An 8,650-nucleotide genomic window follows, 5' to 3' on the forward strand; every position below is an offset into this window, starting at 1 on the left:
CTGCTGCTGAGCGCTTGTGAATATGCTACACATCTTGAAAGAAAATGGTGGTTTCAAGATAAGCCTAAATGTCTTATAACAGTTTTTTCTGTACTTTTAATTTATGCTACTTTTGAACATGTTAAATTTTAGTTTATATGTAGGCTCAGCCCAGTACTTTTCTACCAAGTGTGTAGGGGAGTGATGCACTACAGGCTGTAATTTAGGGGCAGGTTGGAACTGCCTGGAATATGCGTATCTTCATAATTTATTCCTAAAATGCTATTATTACCTGAACTCTCTGTAGTTTCAGCACTAAATATCCTTTCCTTCCCTCTGCACTGGGCTAGAAAGGCGGTGGGAGGGAAGCAAAGTTATTTTTACATCTGTGGCTGCCAAGCTGCGTGCCAGAGGCTCTGGGAGCCCACGCAGGCTGGGGGATAGAGCTGGGCTGCCAAGGGCTGTGCTTGCTCCGGGCCAGGCAGGGATTTTCCAAACACTATGACATCCTCAGAGAGATGGTGCTGGACTACAGGCACACTCAAAGCCAAAACACAAATACTCAAACATCTGAAAGTGAGAGGTGTGTATTAATGTGGTGCTCAGGTGTCACAGCAATGTCCACTCCATGCATCCAATCCAATGCCTGTATCAAAGGACCAAAGTGATCCCACCCATGTATGCATTACTGTTTCTAAATACATTACATTGCAAAAGCTCAGCCAATGGGATCTTTGCTCTCATAAACTTTATGGTTATTTTTACATAGTGGCAAAGTCCCTCCTGTACAGCTATTTAAGTTCTTGAGTGTTTCTATGAGACTAATGCCAATTGAAATTCTTTATTTGCATATAATAAAATGGGGTATTTTTAGTGTTGTTTAGCATAGCTAGCTTGTATATATGGCAAATAAGCAACAAAATAAAGAAATTTAAATGTAATGAACTGAGGGGAATTTGTTAATGAGAATTCTTCCTTGGAGAGCTTGCTGCTTGAAAGAAGGAAAGCTGTTTTATCTGGGAATTTAAACTTCCACTGGATGACATGTTCCAGATTTTGAGACTATTGCAGGGACAAGGTGAGCTTCTAAATCTTCCCTACTCCATGTGTTTGATCATGTCACTACTAAAATTAGGCAGCAAGAAGCTTAATTTATAGTAATGTAAGAATGATAAGCAGGTAATGACATTTACAGAGCAGTTATGGGCTGTTTATCCACAGGGCTATTGAGGGAATGGGGAGCTGGCAAAACACTAACAGCAAAAGTGGACTTCCACTTGCATAAAGCACAGGAACAGGACTTCTGATTTTATTTTCAAAATCTCTTTGTGCAAACTCAATTATTACTATTGACAGGGAGCAACAATTTTGAAAATGCCATCTTGTTTTCGTCTACACATACAGATATTTTCTGAGTGGCAGAAGACAAAACCAGCTCTCTGAAAGTTGCTTGAAAAATAATCAGATCCTACACAAATTCAAGATAATATTTAATTTTTTTGTCACTGTCCAAGGACCTGAGTATTATTTACACTTTGTGGATGAGACTGGAAACAGTTTTAAAATTTTTACATATCTGTCACATTGATCCAAATTACATAATAAATTTTTACATATCTGTCATGTTGATTCAAATTATGTAATAGCTTCTCCATGTTTAAAACCTAAAAGAATGTTTAATTTATAAATATAAACATTAAATAATGCTATTCTGAAATCAGCTTCACATACCTCTTCCTCTTCTTATCCATCAGTTCTTTCTTTTTCAAGAGAAGATCTAATTGGCAAATCCATGTTCTTTCTCCTTTCATTCACTCTCCCACTTTCTTCTTTCACTCCTAATCCCTTTTCCTGACTATTCTTATCAGACCTTCATTTTACCCCTCCTCCTTTACCAGTAATCCTGCAATTTTCTATTTGTAGGGCATTTTTGGCTTGTTCTTTCTTTGTCATAACTCTTCACAAATGCCCCAGTATACATGGAATGATATCTGCCTCATCCATATTTTTTTAAATCCTACATTTCACCTAATTTTCCTCTCATATATCTGCTGAGTTTTCCTCCTGTCTTTAAGTTTTAAAATAAAATAATGCATTTCCTGAAACTATGACTTCAGATGGCTTTCTGACAACTTCACCATTTCCCACGTTGTCTTTAGTTTCAGCCTGTGTACACCCCACTCAGCTTTTCTGAGGTCATTATTAGTGATGTGACCAAATCTCAGGACTCCTTCCACCTCCACAGCCTGTGATGTTATTGATCAAACTGTGACTCAGAAATATTGTCCTGACTCACCATTGAAAAGATAGAAAGGGTTTTCCTTTTTTTTCTTGTTTTCTTTTTCAAATTATTGTCAGTTCTTTAACCTTTCTTTCAGCTGTGGGAGATCTCCATCCTGAATTTCAACAGATATCTCACCTGGCTCTTTTTTTACCTCTTAGTATTCTACTTGTGTGTTTTTCTAGGTGATTTCTTCCAATTTCATCAATGCAACTGTCATATCTAGAATGCAACTTCTCCACTTTTCATCACTCATATCTGATTTCCCCTTGAGCCTAAAACACTGAAGTCAAGACAACCTTCCTGAATTTTCTCTCTGATTTTATCAGCCTCTCTCTGTATCCTTTCCTGGCACTCATTTCCCTTCAGTGCCATTTTGAATAGAAGTTAGGTGCATCCATTGGGCACTTATCTATAATCTTACATCTTGCTGTGCAGTTTGTTGTTCCAAGCTGACAATGCCATTTTCAGTTGCCCTTACATCTTTGTCTCTCAGAAATTCTTTCATATATATATTTCAGGCTTTCTTCTAGAAAACTATGCCCAAAATTGACTTTTAAAAAGACTATGAAGCCTTCCTTCAAAGTTATCTCAAATCCCACTACTTGCATGATGCATTCAGGAAACAGAATTAATATCAGGCTGTGGCATTTTCAGTGGGGAGTGCTCGTTTTAATTTAGTTGCAGATTTTTAAAAAACCTTTGTGCTACATTTTGCAGTATAAATGTTCAGACTATACTAAACACATACTCTTCCTCTCTTGCTCCCATCTTGTGGGTTTTTTTCTTCAGTTTCTCTTTTAAGTATTGCAAAGTTTTTTGCTTTAAGAAGTGCTTTTTGGGCATGCACAGTAACCAGTACAATATCCTATGACATGACAAAACATACTAACTTTTTTTTTTTAGCTCTACTCACATACACTGATGAGATTTCAAAAAGCACTTACTCTGCCCAGACACCTGTAGCAGCACATGCACAACATCAAGACTCAGTGCTAAATTATGTGATGGCAAAAAAGTAATTAAGTTCAAAGATGTCAAATGGTTTGATACATTAATACTGTCAATTCATTTCACAGCATTGAAATACTGTAAAAATGTAGCTTAAAAACAAATCTTTGCAGTATTGTACACTTCTATCAGTATCTTTTCACAATCAGGATTTCACCCCTATTTTTAAACTAGTGATGTAGATAGGGATTCCCATTGCTGCCCGTCAGAACTGTCTACATCAGGACAGAAAAAGGGGATGAAGTATTTTTTTCTGTGTACATACAATGCCAGACATAATAGGAACACAAGTATCTAATAGGTAAAAAACCAGTTGGAAAAAAGTTAGTTAGCAAATATTTTGAATTTAATTTTTTAAAGATGCGAGAATCTCAGACCATTTCAGATCAGCATATTCTAATTTTATATAAACTAAAAAAAAAAAGCAAATACACAAAGCTCAAGCCCACTGGATTGCATAACCTATAAATCACTTCAAGAGAGTTAAATATGAAAGGTGATCTGAAAGTGTGAGTTGTTAACCACCGTCACAGCTGACTGAGTGTTTTGTTTATTCTCTAACCAGATTCTGCTTCGGGAGTCTGTACCACAACTAATTAACCATAATGCTTTATAATTGTATAAACAGAATATATAACTGATCTTTATGATATATAATTAATTCTGCCCGTAAGGAAAGCTTTTATAAGTCAAACCATGTGCTGCTGGAGAACTGCCTCTTTATGTTTTCCCTTACAAGGCAGGTACATTTCCCTGCCAGCAGAGCTCTGGGAACATTCTAGAAAACAATGTTCGTTAGGGCCAGCCAGGTGTTTTCTTGCAGACTGACTACTGAGAGCCCCATCTCTGAAGCTCAGGTGGTTGCAGCTGCCTCTGCTCCTTCCTTTCTGCAGACTGCAGTGAAGAAAGACACTTTGGTACAGAAAATTGTCTGGTTTTGAAGATCAAACTCGCTGTTGTCATGCATTAGTTATTTGTTTAGTTTTGTCAGCCTTACTTTTCTGTATTTTTTTGTGTATTAAATTCCAGGCTGAACACAATCATTGCTGCAAGACCAGAACAAGAAGGCAGACAAACACAAATAATAATTTGTTTTTGGATTATGACCCATGAATAAGCACCACTCAGTATGGTTAGAGGATGGCCATTCTCCCATCTGCTGTTCGATGTGCTTGTCCTTCCTGTGGGGGGAAGGGGGGAACCAAAACAAAAACAAACAAAAACACCAACAAACAAAAAAACCCAAAACAAAAACAAAAACAAAAACAAACAAACAAAAAAAACAAAAAACCAAAAAAAAAAAAAAAAACAAAAAAAGCAAAACAGCCAAAAAACCCCCCTAACAAATAGATATACATGAGTTTAGGAGGAGACCTGGGAGATCAGACACCTGATTTCACTATATGAAGACCTTCTTTCTTGAAGTGACAGAAAAGACAACATCCATCTCTAAGACCTGTTCAATCAAAGGGGTGAGTCACTTTTACATCAAGCCTGGAGTTTTGTGTGTCCCAAACCAGAGCTGGTAGCAAATTCTTGAAACAGCAGGTTTAGAGGAGCTGAAAGCACAGTGAAAGACTCCACTAGATTGTTTGCAGAGAACCCCTGTCTTTGTAAAATTCTAATCAGAGCCAGCAAATTTCCAAGCATCCCAAGATGAGAAACTCATCCACCTAGTACTCTGCTGATGGTCTGGTAGGAGATCCATTTCTAAGGACCACTGTGCCTTGGGCTCACTCTTTGGACATCTTAAATGTACATAATAAAAGAAGTTAATATGATATTTTTGCTGGAAGAAAGAAAAAAAAAAAGGAGAGAAAGAGAAGAAACAAAAGAAAGAGTGAGCAAAGAGCAGAAGCCTCCTTGATCTAGCCATCACCTGGCTGAATGGGAGGCACAGGTTACACTCCTTTGGAATGATAATCACACCCTTCTTTGAGGCTGACACACCACTGGGAGGATTATCTTTGCAGGGCAGCCCAGATCCTTCTCGCTGATAAAGCTGCTGTATCTGAGAAGTATTTGGCAGAACTGTCACCACACACACAAACAGAGGAGCTGACTCCTAACCTCAGAGGCTTGGTATGGGGAGTAGCCTGCGTCAGCTCCTGTGCCCTCCAGATCAACTCTGCAGATCACCTGTCTAACTTGGAGAAGAAAACACTGTTTCCTTGGAGAGCTTTGAGGTGGTTTTATTAATGGGTTTCCAAACCTTCTGAGGTAACATTTTCAAGGTAACAGGCTTTTTCTTCACCCACTGCTTTCCCACCCACATCCACTTCTGAATCTACAGCTTTTTTCTGTCTCCTTGAGAGCTATGAAGTCACAAAAAAAAAATCTTCTTTTTCGCTTTTCTTTCCAAAATTAAGAGATACTTGCATGATGAACTGCACTTATTACTCCCTTTTTCTAGACTCCTTATGAGTTATGTCACATATCATCATTTTTCCAGATACATTTTCTGTTTAACATTCCTGCCTGTTGGTAGAGCAAAAGCCATAACTCAGTACTATAGGGAAAGGTCTTCCCCTTGAGACCTGCCATCATGGGCTTATAATAACTGAGCAATTACATCAAAGAGTTCAGTTTCTGCATGATGACACTGATTCCCAGTGTTTATTGGAATGTTCCCTCTCCACCAGCAGTGGTTACATTGTACCTCGAGCATCAGGGAAATAATGCTTGTCTACACCTACTTGGCTGGCAAGTAGAAGTTTGAGTTTCTTTGAGTAAGGTGTGTGCTTTTTGTCATTTAGGACGAAAAAGAATCTGAGGAAATTACCCAGTAGATGTGCTTCATTGGAACTGCTCTGATCTCTCAGAGAAAGGACTCTATGGCCAAATAATCCTTATAGATAGATTTGCCAAACAATGCTTTTCTTTCCAAGGACCCATAAATCTCAGAGTACTTTTGAGAGTAATAAATGTTGCAATAATGCTGTTCTTGATTATAGGCAAGGCTATAACAGCTCTGACAGGTAGTGATTCCATAATTATATTTGATTACAAGGGGGTTATTTGTTGCCTTCTGTCAGTCGTGGATTCCACTGGATTCCACTGGAGACCAAGAGCACGCTATACCAGCACACACAGCTTGCTCAGCTGCCTTCCTCAGAGCTTTGTCACTAAAGCACAGCATTTAGCAGCAGGACCTGTGATAGCTGGGTGTGCAAAACCTTTATGGAATTGTAATTTACCACGGTGTAACTACATCAAGTGAGGGCCAGGCCTAAGAGGATCCTGAATTTCAGCAGCCCTTGAGGACTTGATCTTGCATACTTCATAGTGTGCAGGGGCTAAAGTTACTCGTGCCTTTATTGCTATGACAGTAAGGACCTAAGTGACAATGAGAAATAAAATATATCTGTAACATTGTCCATGCTTTCTATTGCTAAAGAATTTTTAAAAAGTGAAAAGCTCCATTAGGTCAAATAGCCCTCCCTCTGTCAATGAACAATAATAAAAAAAAAAATCATGCCTTACAATTTATTCTCCAGTGCTTTGTTTATTCGGTATTAAATGACTCATGGAATAAGGTGTCCACCTCTCCCCATGGGCGATTATTCCAGCCGCTGAGGACCTAACAGCTCCCTTTCTTTTTTTCTCTCTTTTAATGATGCTGAAGTTTTGCATTCTATTTTAGTTTGGGATGTAAAAGAGACAAGGGAAATTCACATCCTCAAACTTGCTTTAAAATGCAATTAAGACTGTTGACATAGATTCAGAAATCCAAGGAAACATGCAGTTAAAACAGAAATGCCTATTTTTCACTTGCATACAGTGCCACCTCCAATGAACACTTTTAAGCTAACTGCACACTTCCTTGTTTTTACAGGTTTGTTTCTTACTGTTATGTAAATGCACTTTTGTTGTATGTAAATTAGCATTAGGCAAACTCTTAAAGCCTGTTTTATAGCTGTCACACCAACAAACCACATTTACAAATAAATATTTGTTTCTACAGGCGAGTATATTACCTACTTGGAAATAATAATTTCCAGCATTTTGACTCAGTGCTGTGACTCTGCTCTGACACAACCTGTTGTATGCACAGAATGGAACATTCTTACAAAGAATACTTTGCTTATAGAGTTGCACACCCTAAAATTCTTTAAATGTGTCTCTCTAATGCATTTTATTGTTATTATTCTTACCAGGCACTCCAAAATCTATTAAAAGAAAAAAATATTCTCCCTCTTTGAAGGTTCATAGCATGTCTACCTCCCAGGAGTAGTTGTGGAGTCCACCACGTCACTCAACAGCATCCCATTTGGCTGGTAAAGGAACAGTGATGATAAGTTCCAAACAAAATTTAGCGCTGTTTGTTGTGCCTAGAAAGAAAGGTCGTAGTGAACAAGGCTTTATTTGTCAGAAACAGTGAAGTAGGATAACTAGAAGGGTGGAATAAACCCAGGAGAGGACTCTCTGAAATGAAGGTTGAAGTTCCCTAACCCTCAGTTTGCCTTTTAAACCAGTATTGTCAAAATGTACCCTTATTAACACCAGCCCAAATCTGACAGCTAGGGCATTGGTGTGGTAGGGGCATTCATGCTTAATGCAGTTCAAAAAACACAACACAAAACCAGACACAGACCAAATCATGAAATCTTAATAGAAAGATGTTGGGGTCTCTTACTATCAGACACTTATTACTGTTTTAATGGATCATAATGGCTTCAAATCTACCTCATTAAGGGGATGCTGCTCATTTAAAAAGTTTAATGTCATATAAATCAAAGTACTATGCAGTACATTTGTGCTTTCTTAATATCCTTAGCCAAGGTAACTGCTCACATGAAATGGTGCTTCTCCTTTCTTTTATTATATTGATGTGAATGGTGATAGATATAACAATATCATTATAGTCAAATTGCTATCAGCATTTGCTTACTGTTTGTACCTCTTCCATTAAAGATACTATTGCTGTGCATAATATACACTACCTAAGTACTCTGAAAACAATTTTTTTCCTCACAGATGGTTCTGTGATGTAGCATGAAGCAATTTTAAGGAATAATTACTTTTATTATGTCAACATGAAGTGTTGCATTATTTTCTATTATTATTGACATCTTTTAGATAAAAGACTGGCAAGAAAAATTACTGTAAAGAACTGCTAAAAGTGTCCATTACATTTGACATGGCAGGTTATTGGAATACCAGCCATTTTACCTCTGTTTCAATCAGTTTCACTTTGAGTAATAGCAACCACACATACTTGTCCAAAAGTGTCCTCATACCAAATACCTAAAAATGGAAAAGAGGGAAAATAAACCTGCAAAATCCCTCAGCTCCTCATTTAAAAGAGCTTGGGCTTAGTCCCAGCTGTGCAAATCAGACTTTCTTCCAGATGATGAACTGGGGAAGGGAGATGGAGAT

General features: G+C 37.8%; 1 long non-coding RNA gene across 1 annotated transcript in view; it reads right to left on the reverse strand.

The window, feature by feature from the left end:
* LOC148225121 (uncharacterized) overlaps nt 1-7,602 on the reverse strand; it is a 35,157-nt gene extending 27,555 nt beyond the window's left edge. Inside the window, exon 1 of the long non-coding RNA XR_015802666.1 lies at nt 7,493-7,602. This is a non-coding gene — a long non-coding RNA (uncharacterized LOC148225121). The remainder of the gene's footprint in view (nt 1-7,492) is intronic.
* Nucleotides 7,603-8,650: the final 1,048 nt, after the last annotated feature.

This window comes from Sturnus vulgaris, chromosome 1 (assembly GCF_052056855.1).
Source record: "Sturnus vulgaris isolate bStuVul1 chromosome 1, bStuVul1.hap1, whole genome shotgun sequence".
Classification (NCBI taxonomy): domain Eukaryota; kingdom Metazoa; phylum Chordata; class Aves; order Passeriformes; family Sturnidae; genus Sturnus; species Sturnus vulgaris.